Raw genomic sequence first — 17352 nt, 5'->3', positions numbered from 1 at the left:
AACCAGCATACTTTGTGCTTCTCAGAAGCAGTCAGTCAGTTGTTGGCTTACCTAGTCCTTCATGTCTTAATTACAGACACAGTGAGGAAAAGTCACTGTGCATAAAAACTTTCAGTCAGGCAAACACTGTGGAGAAGAGATGAAATGTAAGTTGCTATTTTCATGATGAATCTTCTGGTGTCTAGATTAAATAAAGGTGGGGGTGGGGGGCAAAGACACTGACAGTCTCTGCATATGTAAATTATCTATGTATCTTTGGGAGCAGAAGGAAGTAGTATAATCAATGTGTTTAAAGTGCAGTTTTATAATTCATTAGTTCTGTGACCTTAGTAAAGTTAATTAATCTTTTTTTACCATCTGAAAATTAGGATTTAATATTATCAACTTCACAGAGCCATTTGTCCTTTAATAGGCATTAGTTCTCCTTACAGGTTCTACAAGGACAGAGGGCCATCATGAAAGATATTTCCCAGTGGAGAGCAGGCTTCTACTACAGTGCAATCATGTCCATTATGTCCTATAATGGAGAGGCCGTCATGACATGAAGGGAAAGAACTGCGTGGCCATTGCTGCAGACAGGCATTTCGGGATCCAGACCCAGATGGTGACCATGAAAGATCCAGAAGATCTTTCCCGTGGGTGACAGGCTCTATAGACCTAGCCGGCCTGGCCACTGACGTCCAGTTGCCAGTATCTCAAGTTCTGACTGAACCTGTATGAGCTGAAGGAAGGTCGGCAAATCAAGCCTTACACCCTCATGAGCATGGTGGCCAACCTCTTGTATGAGAAGCTGTTTGGTCCCCACTACACAGAGCCTGTCATTGCTGGCTTGGACCCAAAGACCTTTAAGCCCTTCATTTGCTCTCTGGACCTCATTGGCTGTCCCATGGTGACTGATGACTTCATAGTCAGTGGTACCTACTCCGAACAAATGTATGGGATGTGTGAGTCTCTCTGGGAGTCCAACTTGGATCCAGAACACCTGTTTGAAACCATTTCTCAGGCCATGCTGAATGTTGTGGACCGGGATGCCTTATCAGGCATGGGCATCATGGTCCACATCATTGAAAAAGACAAGATCACCACCAGGATGCTGAAGGCCCGGACAGACTGACCTGTGCTCTGGATGGACTAACCTGCGCTCTGGTCCTGTCTCCCTTTTGTTGTTTTTCTTTTTAATAAAATCACCTTTCTTTCAAGAAACAAAGAAAGAAAAAGAAAGGAAGGAAGGAAGGAAGGAAGGAAGGAAGGAAGGAAGGAAGGAAGGAAAAAAGAAATTCCCCTATGGTAATATCATTTAATATTGGACTATTAGTTCAGAAATGGTGATCAATACAATGAGATGTATATAAAATCTTTTTAGATATGACAAATTATAAAAGAGATGAAATAACACAATTACATAAAACATTAGTAGAAAAATTTAAAAAAGAGCATCTAAGTGAGATTACTCACAAAGTTTGTAATCTAAAGGACACGCTTAGGAGAGAAGCAAAGGTATTAATCACCATGCACAGCTTTCCGTTAGTATGTGTAATATCCAAAATTAACCTGCAAGCCCCACCTGCTCAGAAATCAGGGAACTTACTGAAATTCTGGAAATGGTAGTTCTTGGAAAATAACAAAACCTCATGGACCACCATTACAGTGGTCTATAAATTTGTCCTCATAAGCTCCTGAAACACATGGATCAAGGCTATTCTCAGGAAATTCCAGGGAATGGTCCTGACCAAAGTTCATCTTTTGGTCAGTATTTAATATTTAATAAAGCTTGCTTTAAATCTGGTCCAAAGTGATGGAATTGCTTTTTTCTGGGCAAATCATGGGATTAATATATGGAGGCCCCAGTGAGATCACTCCACCATACTTGAGAAGCAAACTCCCAAGGTGAACAGCCACACTCGGTGGGGGTAAGGGAGGGAAACATCAATGATTCTTTCTCCCCCTCTCCCCCTCTCTCCCTCTCTCCCATTCTCCCTCTCTCCCTTTCTGTTGGTTTCTGATTTCTGGTTATTTGGTACTCCATCTGGAATAAACAAGCCAAAAAAAAAAAAAAATCCTTCATCTGGGGCATGGGGAGGCATCCCAAAGACCACGGGTTATTTCTACAGAATTCCAAAGTCTAGAAACCATCTAAGGTGTTCCATTAATTTGGGAACCAATACTGAGGTTTTGGATAGGTCCAACATGGATTTGAGGAGCCAAGGAAGACTCAGAAGGGCCATGCCTTTGATAGGTTCCTAGCATCTTGGTTGTACAAGAAGAACTAATGGACTTCTGAAGCAAAGAAGTCCAATTATTAAATGTTATTGTCTTGCCTTGTCTTATGAACCTGATCTATCTTTGTGTGTTCTGACTTGGAGAAGTAAGGCACTGCCAAACATATCAGTTCCAGGTGCCACCTAGCCCCACCTCCCACCTGCATCCATGACAGAGAAGCTGGGTCACAGAATTTGTGATAGCCCTGTCAGCTCAGCTGCACAGCTGCAACTCCAAGGTATAGATGAACCTGTAATTTCTATGTTAAGTTTTGCTGTCTATTTTGTATTATGAACATACATGGCCACTGCATGCTTGATTCTCACTGGCCTTGAATGTGTAAATAAATGCTATTTCTTTCCACCTGCCTGGGCTCAGAATTTACCTCTGGGCTTTCTGGTCACCAGATCTAATATAACAGGGATTAAAATGTTATTTGGGTATGGATAATATTAAAGTTGCCTTATGCTATTCTACTATATTGCTGGCTCTGGAATTGGGTTATGTTTTATCCTTTTACAGACCCAGGCGTGCTTTTAAAGTCCAGATTCAAAACCTAAAGAGATTACTGACTTATCAGTTATTGGATATGGTTAAAATCTGTAAGATCTATAACAAAAAGTTAGCTTAAAACTACTAACTTGGGATTGAGAATTAAAAATCTATACTTAGATAGTCTTAAACCACATGCCATGATTCTGTTTTGGGATATAAACAATAGCTAGCCGGTTGCCTCTTAGCTATGGGATAAAGACGATGGAACCATGGCTTCACGACCATCTTGACTAAGGGCAGCTGTGTGGTTGGCACACAGCTCTGTTATAGGTTGGAGAAACCAAAAAGAAAGAGAGAGAGAGAGAGAGAGAGAGAGAGAGAGAGAGAGGAGGAGAGGAGAGGAGAAGGGAGGAGAGGAGAGGAGAGGAGGAGAGGAGAGGAGAGGAGGAGGAGGCAAAGAAGAGAAGAGAAGAGAAGAGGAGAAGAAGAGAGGAGAAAGAGAAGAGAAAGGAGAGAATAGAAGAGAAGAGAAAAGGCATATGACTTCACTGCCAATTTGACTAAGGGCAACCACATGGTTTATATAATTTTTGTCCTATCTTTAAAACCATATTTTATAAAGATAGGATATAAAATAATACTTGTTTAATAAATACTAAAACTTCACCTCCATACAGCATGTACAAGAAAGTACCTTGCTGATAGCCAAACTTTATAATATAAAAATAACCCACTTGATATTAATTTTAAGACATTAAATTGTATATACTTTAAAGCTTGGTTTTGCCTTCTAAAATTTAAGGTTATGCCCTATGTTTTCACTCTTTAAGTGAGTACTTTATTTTGGTACTGCAAAAACACAATTGAGAGATTTTAAAATTCCATAAAAAATTTTTAGAGGTTTACAGCATTAAAAAGGTAAGAGAAGTTCCCAGTTTCTTTATGGATTATGTTTACGAATTTAAAAGTTTTATTTTAATATTAAGAGAGCTCCAATTTAAAATTGTTATTTTAAATCTAAACCTAACAGGGGTAAAACAAAGTTCTAGTTTTATGAAAGCTACTAAATTATCATAAACCATTAAGATTATTTGAGGAATGCAAGGTGGTAGTGAGTCACCTTATAAATGATCAAATTCTTTAATATGTTCAGAACTGTATTTATAGTCATGCTAAAAACTACAAGGAACTAAAAACAGACAAGGATTGTTTAACTCAGATATTCTTTGTAGGTACTAGCCCTCAAACCTGTCCAAGATCTGCTGAATATGGCGTTTAAGATGTCTAAACTTACTATGTCAGATAGACTGCCAGATCCTGGCAGTGACCCCTAAGGTCTCCAAGAAGATAATGGGCATACGGATGAAGGACTCCACCTGGATTCTAACCACTTGGCAAGATTTCCCCAATGCTGGGTCCAGCCAGAACTGGGAACAAACAGGACACAGGAGAGTTGATTCCCCACTTTGCCTAGACAAGGTAAGGTCAGTGTCTCCCATGTTCCTCCTCCACAGAAAAACCTCTCATCTTCTAAGCTTGATAGCCAAAGACCACGTGGAAAGCATGAGAGCCTAGGAATGAATTATGGACTAGTCTCTGTCAGTTAATTGAGACATAGGCCGTTTGGATTATAATGTATCCTTCTCAGGTTTCTGATCACATTGACAGCTAAGCTAACTGTAGCTTTGTCAGCTAGGGAACGACGGGCAACCAGTTCCTTCCCCCAAGGTAATCGACCACCATATTAGTTCATTAATTAATTAGTTAAAGCTACTAGGTCTCTTATTAAAGAAGGCAAAGAGGTTTGCCTTACTCACAGATTTCAAGTTTAAGGATAACAAGTTTTAGATGTAACTGTACACTAAAGAAACGTTTTATAATTACTGCTCTCAATAATAACTATATTTCATGTCTTTGATAAATGATTAGATTTAAAAATTGTTCTAAAATATATAAAGGTTTGAGTATATAAAAATCTATAAATGTTTCCAATTTCTTTCCCCTTCTTATGCTGCTACTGCACTGAGATTTCAGAGGTTCAAGACTTGATAAAGCACTGACTGCTTACTACTCAGTCACAAGATCAGGATGTTAAATTTTCTCTGATTGGCTTCCAGATATAAAACTTCCAGATATAAAACCTTTCATCGGGCTAAAACTTCTCTGTCCAATTGATATACCTGGACAAAAAAAGTTCATGTTTTTTAACCCAAAACTATAATTTTTGCTCTGACTCAAAGTCATGAGTCTATTCTTGCTGTCTTGCAGACACCTGTTAATTGCTTTTTCTAAAATATGGGTTTTAATACAATGGTAATACTAATATATCTCTGTTTATAAATTAAATATTCATGTAAGCTTCAAGGAATCAGTGAAATTATAAGACTTAGATCCAGCTTCGACAGGTCAAACAGACTCCAGATAAGTACACCTGCCTGTTCCTGAAAATGGGATTCTCAATTCCTGGTCTTGGAATTCCTCCCCTTCCCCAGTTACTAGGAAAATTCTAGGCCTAGGCTATGTGTGTCTCACAGGTTTTTCCCTTGGCTTACCAACTCCACTCAGGGCTCACCTGTGGACTGACTGCTAAGCTCTGGACTTGCAGAAAGTTGAAGTGACAGATCATCTGCTCACCAGACATTTTGATAAATGCCCCACTGCCCAGCCTTTGAACAGCCTTTTAGCCTTCCTGGACCCTAACAACAATGTCCTAATGTCAGGTGGAAGTAGTTACAGATGAGAATACACCACTCTCTCCTCCAGCAGAGAGCAAGATGCCCAAAGGAAAGACCAAGGGGAAGAAGGTGCCCTCTCCCCACACCATTGTCAAGAAACAGGAGGCCAAAAAGGTGGTCAATCCTTTGAGAAAAGGCATAAGAACATCAGCGTTGGGCAGGACATCCAGCCCAAAAGAGATCTCACATGCTTCGTCAAATGGCCCTGCTCCATCAGGCTGCAGTGACAAAGGGTCATCCTCTAAGGGTTCAAAGCACTCCTGCCATTAACCATTTCACCCAGGCCCTGAACAGGCAAACAGCAACTCAACTGCTTAGACTTGCCCACAAGTACAGGCCAGAGACAAAGCAGGAGAAGAAGCAAAGGCTGCTGGCCCATGCTGAGAAGAAAGCTGCTGGCAAAGGGGACTGAGAGACCACCTGTCCTCCAAGTGGGGGTCAACACAGGCACCACCTTGGTGGAGAACAAGAAGGCTCAGCTGGTGGTGATTGCCCATGATGTAGACCCCATTGAGCTGGTGATTTTCCTGCCTGCCCTTTGTCAAAAGATGGGGGTGCCCTACTGCATCATCAAGGGAAAGGCCAGGTTGGGGCGCCTGGTCCACAGGAAGACATGCACCACTGTTGCCTTCACACAGGTTAACTCGGAAGACAAGGGTGCTCTGGCTAAGCTGGTGGAAGCTGTTAGGACCAACTACCACAACAAATAAGATGTGATTTGACACCACTGAGGAGGCAAAGTCCTGAGTCAGAAGTCTGTGGCTCACACTGCCAAGCTGGAAATGGCAAAGGCCAAAGACCTTGCTACTAAAACTGGGTTAAATGTACACTAAGTTTTCTGTACATAAATATAATTACAAAATTAAAAAAAAAAAAGAAGAGAATACACCATCCATTGTCCCACCTAACAGGCTGAAATGCTATGTCATCAAAAGGAAACTCCCATGGCTATCTACAATACCAACTGATATACCAAAAATGGATCCAGATCTGTTAACCAATAGACTCACTAACTAAAATAGTTCTACAATATAAGGCTTTTAAAAAATATCATTTCTATACAAACCATTCAGGATTATAATCTGGCTGTACTCAAAAACATTACAAAAAGGAGACCTGAAATAAAATAAATGACTAGTGTCCCATTCATTCCCAAGCTCCTTCTAGATAGTAACTCTGATGGTTATTAGATCCAAAAATAAAATGTTCACAGGGTCGAGGATGCCACCCAAGGAGCAGGTCAGGTGGGGGATTTAATACCCAATATTAACTTGTAAGCCCCGTCTGCCCAGGAGCCCAGTAACTTCCTGGAATGCTGGGAGTTATAGTTCTGGGAAAACAACAAGGTCTCATGGGAGAGTACAGTGACCTATAGGTATGTCCTCATAAGCCCCTGCAACAAGTGACTTGAGGCTATCCTCAGATTGAAAATTCCGGGAAATGGTTCTGACCAAAGTCCATCTCTTAGTATTTAATATGTAATAAACTTGCTTTAAATTTGGACCAAAATGGTGAAACTGGTTTTTTCTGATGAGTCACAGGATTAACACATGCAAGGGTCTTTTCTGAATGCATTTGTGAGCCAAGTTCAGTCCATTTCAAACACTTACCTGTTCTATTAATTTGGTTCAAGTGTGTTTTCTCTTAGGAAAGGGTTTACCCTTCACTACTATAAAATAAATTAACCATTAAAACCTGTGGCATCTGACCCTCAGGAGCATATATATTCACAGCCTGGGCAAGGGGAGGGAGAGAAGGGTAGCAAAATACCTAGTTTTCAGAGAACAACGACTAAAATCCCCTTCTGAATAGAACTTTGTCAATGTTGCTTGATAAAAATTAACTCAATGCTTATAGACTGGAAGCTTTGAGATTATCACGTGGAAAAAGCATGACAGGAGAAAATACAAAAGCACAACATACAGAATGCATTAGCTGAGACGAAGTAGCCACACCTCCCCTTGGAGGCTGAAAGACCTGTAAGCTGACAGATTTACAAGGGAACAGAAGTGCATGGTGGTCCCAAATATTACCACTTCTCCAATATTCAAGACTGAAGCCACTGTGTTAATAAAGACTGTAGCAGGCACAGTCAAAACATCATTAATTTGGGGCTACAGAGCATATTATAGAACACAAGAGATTTAGAGCAGATTTATATTCCTAATTATGTTTTGTATTATCTAATCATCTCACAATACTTCCTAGACTGACGGTGAAGGTGACGCTGAATGCCTTCCCTTCCAGCCTGGATGAGACCTAACGCAGATGCACGTTTCACAAAAATTATCCTAAGGCATTGAGGTTTACACATCTACTGTAGAACTGAAAATTAGTCCTCTGAGTCACAGCAAAATGATCAAAAAAAAAAAAAAAAAAAGGTTTTCTGAATGTCTCTCCCAGAGGAAGGAAAAAGGTAGGAAGCTCCTCTCTTCCAGTCTGCACACTGTCCTGAATAGATGAGAGCATCTGCATCCCTTGTCACAGGGCGAGACCACCACATGGGAACTCGGGAAATCAGGGGATGAAATGACTATGCAGGCACAGAGATAAGAACGGTCTTCTCTAATCCCCTTGAAAGACAACTGATCATCTAAGCAAACTATCATTATACCATGCGCTTGTTGTGACAAGTTAACGAAAGCACACAGAAAAACTGCATGCAAAATGCTTATAGTTAAGGCGGGGAAGATGGAATACAGGAAAGGTGATGTGTGCGTTTTAAAGCAATCCCCCATACCGCAATGAGTCATTCACAACTGGTTCCTTATAAAGTTTGAATGCAGAAATAAACATGCAAAAATGGGTAGGAGCACAATCAAAAGGTGAAGACACAAGAAACATTAAACCATACCAAAAACAATGATTAAAACAATGTAGCACATGCATAATCTGTGCCAATGGAAGAGAAAATCCAGAAACAGATCCATAGCAACCAATGATAAAGCTGTATCCCAAGTCACGGAGGCGACGACAGCCTTTTTAATAAACAGAATTGTTAGAACTGGGTAGCGAGTAGGAAAAATATTAGATCCATTCTTTGCACTATACAGGAAAAGAACTCTGAATGCACTTAAAATCCAAATTTAAAATGTGAAATTCAACAAGTACTTGAAGAAAATATAAACAAATTTCATTCTCTAATTTTTCATTTTATTGTTGCTATTCTGTATATTACTATTATTGGTTTTATTTATTTTGTTTCCTTTATAAATTCCTTTTAATATGAGTTTTGAAGTAGGCTTTTGAACTATGAGGAAAAGTCCAGACATACAAGCCAGGCACAGTGGTATATGTAAGTGGTGATTCCAGAACTGAAGAAGCAGAGGTAAGAAAAGGAAGAATAGGGGTTGGGATTTAGCTCAGTGGTAGGCGCTTGCCTAGGAAGCGCATAAAGGCCCTGGGTTGGGTCCCCAGCTCGAAAAAAAAAAAAAAAAAAAAAAAACCAAAACCAAAAGGGAAGAATTCAGGCCAGCCCTAAACTACACAATTTGTTGTTTGCTTTTTGCTTTTAAGGACAGTTAAAGTATTTGATCACTGTTTAAAGAAAAATTATTGCATATGCAAGGTCAAAAATCAAATTGGTAGAAAGATTTCTAAAATATATAGAGATGGGGGTAAATTGTCTTAGAATCCTAGGCCAGGAGCCCAACTCGGGGGACCTCACCAGTCAGGTCTAGTCACTCAACTCAGAACCACAGGGAAAAGGCCTGGCGCTTTAATCAGCCTGGCTGTCCTCTGTGTCCTCAGCCTCCTCACCCAGAGAACATGACACGGAGGGGAAGCAATGAAAGCAGAGGTCTGTCCAGAAGGAAGCATACGTATTCCGCATTCTTGGTCACACTGTGATCTGGGTGGTACTGGGTGTATTTGGCACTTCTGTCAGAAGACATTTATCCATCGGACCCTTTGTTTCTGGAATCCAAGCAGCAGAGAATGACTTAGAACACAGGAAACGGCCTCCTCCTCGGCGTGTGGACAAAGGCCGAGCTTTCCCTTTGTTTCCCAAGTGAAAAAGACTCAGTCTGTGGCAGACTCGGAGTCCTTGTCTCACTAATGGCTCTAATACAGGGAAAAAAGAAAAAAATGAAAAGAAAATTCCCAAAATCTTAAAATGGCCTCTGAACTTTGAAAAGATGTTCAAACTGGTTAACAATATCAGAAATGGAAATCTGTCAGTAATGAGATGCCACTGTCTGGCAATCTTTATAGAAATTGGCAACAGCCTTGTTGGCAAGGTGATGAAAAAGCAGGCGCTCTTACTCACTCTGTTAGAAATTCGGAACGGGCCAAGACTGTGCAGGAAAACTGACGAGATCTAAGGAAACTGAATGTTTCAAGGAGAAACTCTCCACCAGTGTGAAAATCCGTGTGCCCATCATTACTCACGCACTTAGAATCAAGAAAGTCCAAGAATGGCAACATGTCTGTGAGGTGAAGACAACCTGAGTGAACTAACTGTATGCACAAGGCACAGTGCTGTCACCAGTAAGGAGCAAAGAGGCTCAGAAGCAGCTGGGCAATGGCTCCTGCTAAGTGCAGCTACATGTACAAAATGCACAAGGGAAGGCTGCAGAGATGGCTCAGTGGATACAAGTGCCTGATGCCCTTTCTGAATGCCCAAGTTCAATTCCCAGTCCCCATGTCAGACAGCTCACAATAACCTCTAACCCTCTCCTGGCCTGCGTAGGCAGCACTCACACTCAGGAACACACACTCACACACATATACATACAATTAAGAATAATTGTGGGAAAGGAGTACATGTGTCTTTAAAGTTTTATTGAGATAACACATAGGATACATGATCAAGATCACAATTAAAACTTCCTAGGGATCTTTAAAGCTGTGAAATCATCCTTAAGGTTGTTGAACATTTTCATCATTCTGGAGAAAAACCCAGTACCCAGTTCAAGTCACTCTTCATCTGTATCCAATCTCCCTAGACCCTGGTAACTGTGGATTTATTTTCCATCGCACTGATGCTTACCTCTCACGGACATTTCGGTAGGTCATGAGAAAGCAAAAGCACATGCACGTGAATCTTTATAAAATAAACCTACATAGTGGTTCACAACCACCTGTAATTTCAATTCCAAGGAATTTGAAACCTTCTTCTGGCTTCTGTAGGAACCCCATACATATGATTCACAGGCATACATATAAAATAAAATAAATTAAACCTCTTTAAGAAATTTTAAGGGCCAAGAAGCCAGAGAATTTGATCCCCAGATCCTATATAATAAAGCTGGGCATAGTAGTGCACACTTGCCATCCCTGCAGTGGGGAGGCAGAGACAGGTGGAAACCTGGGAAACTTGGTGGTCAGTCAGTCTAGCCTATTTAGGGTGGTTCCAGGCCAGTGAGAGACCCTGCCTTCAAAGTTAAAAAGGTGGACAGACCTAAGGAACTGACATCCAAGATCTTCCTCTACCTCCTTTATTCACATGCATGATGTGCACACATATCTGTACCCACACGTTCTTGTGCGCAAACACACATAAACTAATATTTGTAAGTCTGTTTACTCCTACTTATAAATTTAAGCTGCTAATATAAATCTAGCAAATCCTTTTCTAAATCTTGTTAATAAGTTAGATGATGTAAGCTGAAGTAAAAGATGATGTTGTGGAAGGTAAGGACACATGTTACAGCTTCCAAGACTATAGTACCATTTTATAAGAAGATGTTTTCTTCTAAATTATGTGCTTTTGACTAAAAAGAAATTCTTCAATGTGGTCAAAGCTAGTCTACCTTTTTAAACAGAGGTTAATGCTGCTGACTTCCTCTCCTCCGACATGTGAAATACTCCTTGCCTATTGGTTTATGCCTGTAAGGGGATCCTTGTTAGTACCTTGTTTACATAATAAATCCTACACGATGCTCCAAATTTAAATATTGTCTACAAATAAGGTGATTCTAACTAGACAAATCTGATGTCCTCCAAATTGTACCCATGCAACTTATGGATGAATCAGATTCATCCAAGTGATGAACGTACAGCCAATACCATAAACCACAGGACCATAAAAACGATGCAGAGAGCAGATCTAAAAGGAAGGTCCATAGTTCCTGGATCCTGATCTAACCACCATGCCTTCTCTGCCTGCTGCTATGTCTTCCCCACCTTGAAGGAATGAATCCCTTTGGAATAAGTCAAAACAAGCCCTAGCTCCCTAAAGTTGCTCTGTTGTATTACCTTATCTCAAGAGCAACAAAGTAACTAAGAAATACCCTGACATTGACATCTGGCCTCTACATACAATGCACACATGTTCAGGTCATCTGCATGCACATGAACATACACAAAAACACATGACACCAAGTAAACCAAGAAGCTAAATAAATAAGATGGAGAGCAATGGGATTCTTGCCAGCCACATGCACACATGTGGGGCACAAATACTAATACACACACACACACACACACTGAATACAGAAAATATAAGCCAGGTATAGCGATGAATTCCTGCGACCTCAACACTTGAAAGATATAGAGAGGAAGGTCAAAAATTCAAGGTCATCCAAGGCTACAATGAGAGAGAGTTTGAGGTTAACACAAGCTAAGAGATGCTGCCGGAAAAAAAAATAGAAATAGTCAATAAATATTTTTACAGAAAGTTTAATCTAGAAATATATTATTAAAATTATTCCCCTTAAAGACTTTATCGACTCATACAGCCATTAACCACATGATGAGAACAGCATCTTAAATGCACATCAGTACTGAACTATCTTCCAATTGTATTTGTTGATTTAATAGGAGATGGTATTTTACCTATAACTACTTTCTTGACAAGTCTATGCAAATTCACTCTTACTAACTAAGAAGCCATCTCTAGTCCTAATAGTCACAATGTTAAATCTGGCTCTGAAGAGAATAATCAGAAAATTCTAATTGCATTAGCTAAAAATAGCACAGCACCCCTCCTTTTTTGGTCACCTTTTTTTCTACAACTAGAATTTTTCTTTTTCTTTTTATTTCTTTTGGGGGGCAGGGTTTTCTCTGTGTAGCCCCAACTGTCCTGAAACTCACTCTGTACACCAGCTTGGCGTCAAACTCAGAGATCTCCCTGCCTCTGCCTAGGACTAAAGTGCTAGGACTAAAGGTGTACACCACCAACACCTAGCTAGAGTTCTTCAAAGAATGTTAATAAGTAAATCAAGGAGTGTGAATGATATTCTAATAAAACTTTATTTACAAAGGCTGGATTTGAGCCAGATTTGGACCCCACAACATAGCTTGTCCACCATGTTGTAGAGAACCCCCCTTTCTATCTACTGTTTATAGAATCCATCCCTAAAGCATATGTGGCCCTCAAGAAATGGATAAAATCTGGCCATCCTTAAATAAATAAAAAGGTGTACAGTGGTATATGACAGCATCTGGAGAACATTAACAAGTGCAAATAAATGTCAGATATAAACAAGTGGAAAGGAGGCAGAGAGCCCTTCGAAGTTAGAGAAGCCAAGTACCCAACACTAGAGTCAGGAGTCCACCTGCCGTGTTGTCAGAATCCTACTCAGAAAACAGGTTTCATGCTAATTACATTTAAGCAGATCTGCATCTCCTGGAACCTTTAGACCATTCTTACTGAATGTAGAAGACAACGTATCTGGACATTTTGCAATTATGCATGCACATCGGATTGAGTTCAGTAAGGCAGAAACCACACACATAGCCATAACAATCAACACAAGAGTACTAAACAACAGCAGCTCGAGCTAGAATAACAAGGCAGAATAGAGAGTAACAGTGTGAAACTTCAGGTGTGAGACTACAGGTGTAAGACTACAGCTGTGAGAGAGACTACAGCTGTGAGAGAGACTACAGCTGTGAGAGAGACTACAGCTGTGAGAGAGACTACAGCTGTGAGAGAGACTACAGCTGTGAGACAATAGTGTAAAAACAGTGGGAAGAGAGAGAATGAACAGTAAAGACACAGAAAAATCTTAAAGTTGGGATTATAGTCTGCAAAGAGGTCTAAAAGGAACTCAAGATGGGTGGGGAAATGTAGTTAAGAGTATCGAACCTACATGGGGATGAGCAAGGTCATTGTCAGGACTTAGAACCTGTACATAATCCCAAGCAGTGCAGAGAAGCTGTGAGATTTAATACAACTCTCTACCATGGCACTGACCAGAAGACACCCCAACAATGATAGTCGTATTATACAACTGCATTGCATGGTAAGCATTAACAAGTGCAAATAAATGTCAGAAAAGGACAAGTGGAAAGAGGGAGAGGGGAAGTGCTTCCAAGTTAGAGAAGCCAAGTACCCAATACCAGAGTCAGGAGCCCACCTGGACCCAGTCAGCATTTGGTGGGTATCTTGAGAATCTCTCAATATCCAAATGAAGGTATTCAAACATGTCCACATATATCAAACCATATCTCAAACTAAACCAGTTTTAAATGTTCCACTATGATTTGTCTTGTTCTATTTTATTAAATATCTTCATGAATTTTTTCAATGTAATTTGAAGTATTGAAAATTTTCAGATCTAAGCATTCAGAACACATTACTGTTTTTCTTCCAGAATATTTCATATTGTTATAGACCCATAATTATTAGCATTGTTTAAATGGGTTAGAGAATATCCAATTGAGAAAATGTGGTTCCTGCTATAAATTAAACAAAACAGAAATATAACTTGTGTTTTTAGATTGCAATACAAATTATGACTGTAGAAAGATGTTCTAGAATTCATTTTGCCTTATTTGCAAATATCCTAACATTGTAAAAATTTGCTTTAAAAATAATCATTCACATCGAAATTGGGATAGAAATTGGGTCCTCACTAAACTCAGAACATTGCCCTCTTGTCCTGTGTGCTCCTCAGTGGCATGACAAGACAATTATCAGAAAAAAGTCCCACTGTATCTTAAACCTAACATGATTTTCAAAAAAATCGTAGGAATACACCTACCAGTTGATGGAGAGAAAGCCACCTCAGATTTCCCCATTAAACTCCTCTTCACCAAGTGAAAACCAGGACAACTTGTCTCACTTCAACAGGAGTGAGGTAAAATGGGCAATCAAGAAAGAAACTTTCTGGTTGAAGATTTAGTAAGGACACTTCAGGAAAAGAAGAAAGGGGAAGATGGGCTTGCTCACTCCCGAGGCACACTCCTGTTCTGCGACTGAAGAAGCACTGTAGAAATACGGGCTCTGAGGAGTCAAAGGCTTTCACCGTGGGCTGTGGGTTAATGGCTGTTAACTGTGCAAAATATGTGAAAGTAATCCCTGAACATATGCATGGGTGAGGGTGGATAATATTAGAGACTAAGACTGGAGCGAATGAGGTGATAATTTAAGAGACTTATTTATCCACCAAAGTGCAACAGTAAGGTTAATTACATGCTAAGTCTCTTTTTATATTGAGAAGAAGAATTTCAAATCATGGCTAGAAGTCAATCCTAAATTTAATAGAGACACAAAGCTTTAATTATATTTTATATACCTTAAAGACAAAATCCCATATCCCTATTTTAGAGACTGTTCTAAAATTATTCAGAAATCATTGTGTTTTCTCAATCCATCTCTGTGTTACTTAATTTACTTTCTCTTCATTATTCTTATTCAGTAAATGAAAATATCAATTAATATTCTTTTAGCAAATCTATGCATGATATTTTTCCAAGACGTTTTCATCTGTGTTATCAGTTCAAGCATGGCCTTTCATGTGAGGAAGGGACACTCCTGCATCATCTGTATGCACCAGGAAAGCATCTGACTACAGTATTAACAATGGAAGAGGAAGGAGGCGCCTCTCAGAGTGTAGAAGACACAGTACAATTAAGTGCTTATTGTCCTTGTTGTGTAACCAGTCTTTGCTTATGTTTGTTTAGGAATCCAATTAGCACTTCTTTCATTTTAGCTTCCTTTCTTAGACTCCCCTCCATCCCAATTTTCACAGATTTCCTAAGATGGGAAAGCAAAAGACATTCATACAAAACTATCCCAGAGGTAGTACTGAAATACTACTAAAGAGCTCACAGTCTAGAAGAAAGAATCATCAGCCAGGCAGATAATACTGACCTCAAGAAACTCAAAGACGGGGCTGGAGAGTTAGCTCAGTGCCTAAAAGCACTTGCTGCTTTCCCAAAGGGCCTAGGCTTGGTTCCCAACACCCACATGGTGACTCACAGTCATCTATAACTCTACTTCCAGGGGACCGTACCCCTCACCTAACCTTCATGTGCCTAAGGCATGCACATGGTGCACAAACATACATGTATAAAAGCATATATATATAATCTAACATGATATAAAATGCTTTAAAAAGTACTAATACAGTTATACCCATTATTTTCCACATATAAAAATGTATTTACTCATTCATTTATTGGTGGATGGTTTGACAGGGTCTTGCCATGGTAGCGCAGGCTAGCCTTGTACTGTGTTCCAGAGACCTTGCAATCCTGCTTCACCTCTCAGATGCTGGGCCTATAGCTGTAGACCACCTCACCTGGCTTGGTGAGGTTTTAGGAGCATAGAATTGGAGAGCAGGCCCTTGACTTGGAATAATGAATTACAGCCAGCGCATGAAGTACACATGTTTTAGTGCTGGTTTGCTCTGGCACCTCCTTTCCAAACACATCCCCTTCTGCCCAGTCTTTATGTCGACTGCTAGTTACCAAGGCATAGGAATGTTCAACTCACACCCAAGGACGTCTACACTGTCAGTATGTTAATTCCACGTTTTGAAAGAGTGTCTATACTTCCAACCGACTGAACAGGGGTTAACTTCTGGCCAAGATGAAACAAAAAGGTGCTTGGTAGGACCAAGGCTGGTGCCAGCCTCAGATTTCCCAAGCGAAGCAGGTGGGCTTCATAAGCTGCTAAATTCACAGATGCTCCAAGGAGCCATCAGATTTTAACCACTTAAACAAACCATGAAAGTAAAGCTGAAATTCTCTGCCACCATTATGAAATTAGAATCGCTTTCAGCAACCAACCTAAATTTGCACATAAAATGAAAAAAAGTAATTACTCTGACTAATTACTCTTTACTACCCTTTTCAAAGATAGATCAAAACATCCTTTAATAAATGTCAATTTAATTTTACTGCTGCAGATTAGCAGCAGGTGATAAATGGGAAACGCAATGTCCTTAAATACACAGTGAAGCAGATCAGCTAAGAAGGGAAATTAATTCAGAACAAATAGAAGCATAAGGTATTGTGAGCAACTGAGAAAATTAACAAAGCATCTATGATACCAGATTGATGAAGAGCAAAGATGGCCAGTTACTCATGGCTGAAGAGCAGGGAGTTCTGCCTTCAGAGAAGAAGCTAGTCCTTTCCTCACAAGCCTTGAGGACTAGTCCTCTACTGAGGCATACCAAAGGAGCCTCCGAAACAGAACAGAAAACGGCTCTAACGTGGCACAGGAAGTGAACAAAACTATCGGAAGGCGTTCAACAAATGTCATCAAAACATTCTATGAATCATTTGCATCCTTCTCTGGTTTGTCCCTGGATTGAAAAGACTTTATTGGAAGAACAATAACCTGGTTCACACAGTGTCTTGAAATCTAGATGTCCAAGAGAAGAAGTGTTGTTCTGAGTCCATCTGTGACAATAGGGATAATATGATTAAAGGATATTCCATATATGTGAAAATGTCACAATGAAACCCATTCTTCTATGCAACATAGGCTGTGATGAAAACTACTTAAGTGATTCTTCAGACTTACTGACTGAATGCTAATTTTAAGTCTAATTTAAACAAAATGGGAACAATGTAACAATGCAGCATTCTGAAAATAGCTCATATTCTAAGAGACTGAAACTCTACTGGACCTTACAGCTCGAGTTAATAATACACATTAACATCAGTTAAGCCTGCTATTCCATGG

At 39.9% G+C, this 17352-nt stretch overlaps 1 protein-coding gene and 1 pseudogene across 1 annotated transcript in view; one reads left to right on the top strand and one right to left on the bottom strand.

Moving 5' to 3' along the window:
- Aven (apoptosis and caspase activation inhibitor) overlaps positions 1 to 17352 on the bottom strand; it is a 126028-nt gene that overhangs the window by 39428 nt on the left and 69248 nt on the right. The gene's annotated exons all lie outside the window — the stretch shown is intronic.
- Positions 504 to 1114, top strand: LOC116901750 (annotated as a pseudogene).

The sequence above is a fragment of the Rattus rattus genome, chromosome 5, assembly GCF_011064425.1.
Source record: "Rattus rattus isolate New Zealand chromosome 5, Rrattus_CSIRO_v1, whole genome shotgun sequence".
Lineage (NCBI taxonomy): Eukaryota > Metazoa > Chordata > Mammalia > Rodentia > Muridae > Rattus > Rattus rattus.
The sequence above is the reverse complement of the archived record's forward strand: the minus strand, read 5'-3'. Positions and strand labels throughout refer to the sequence as shown.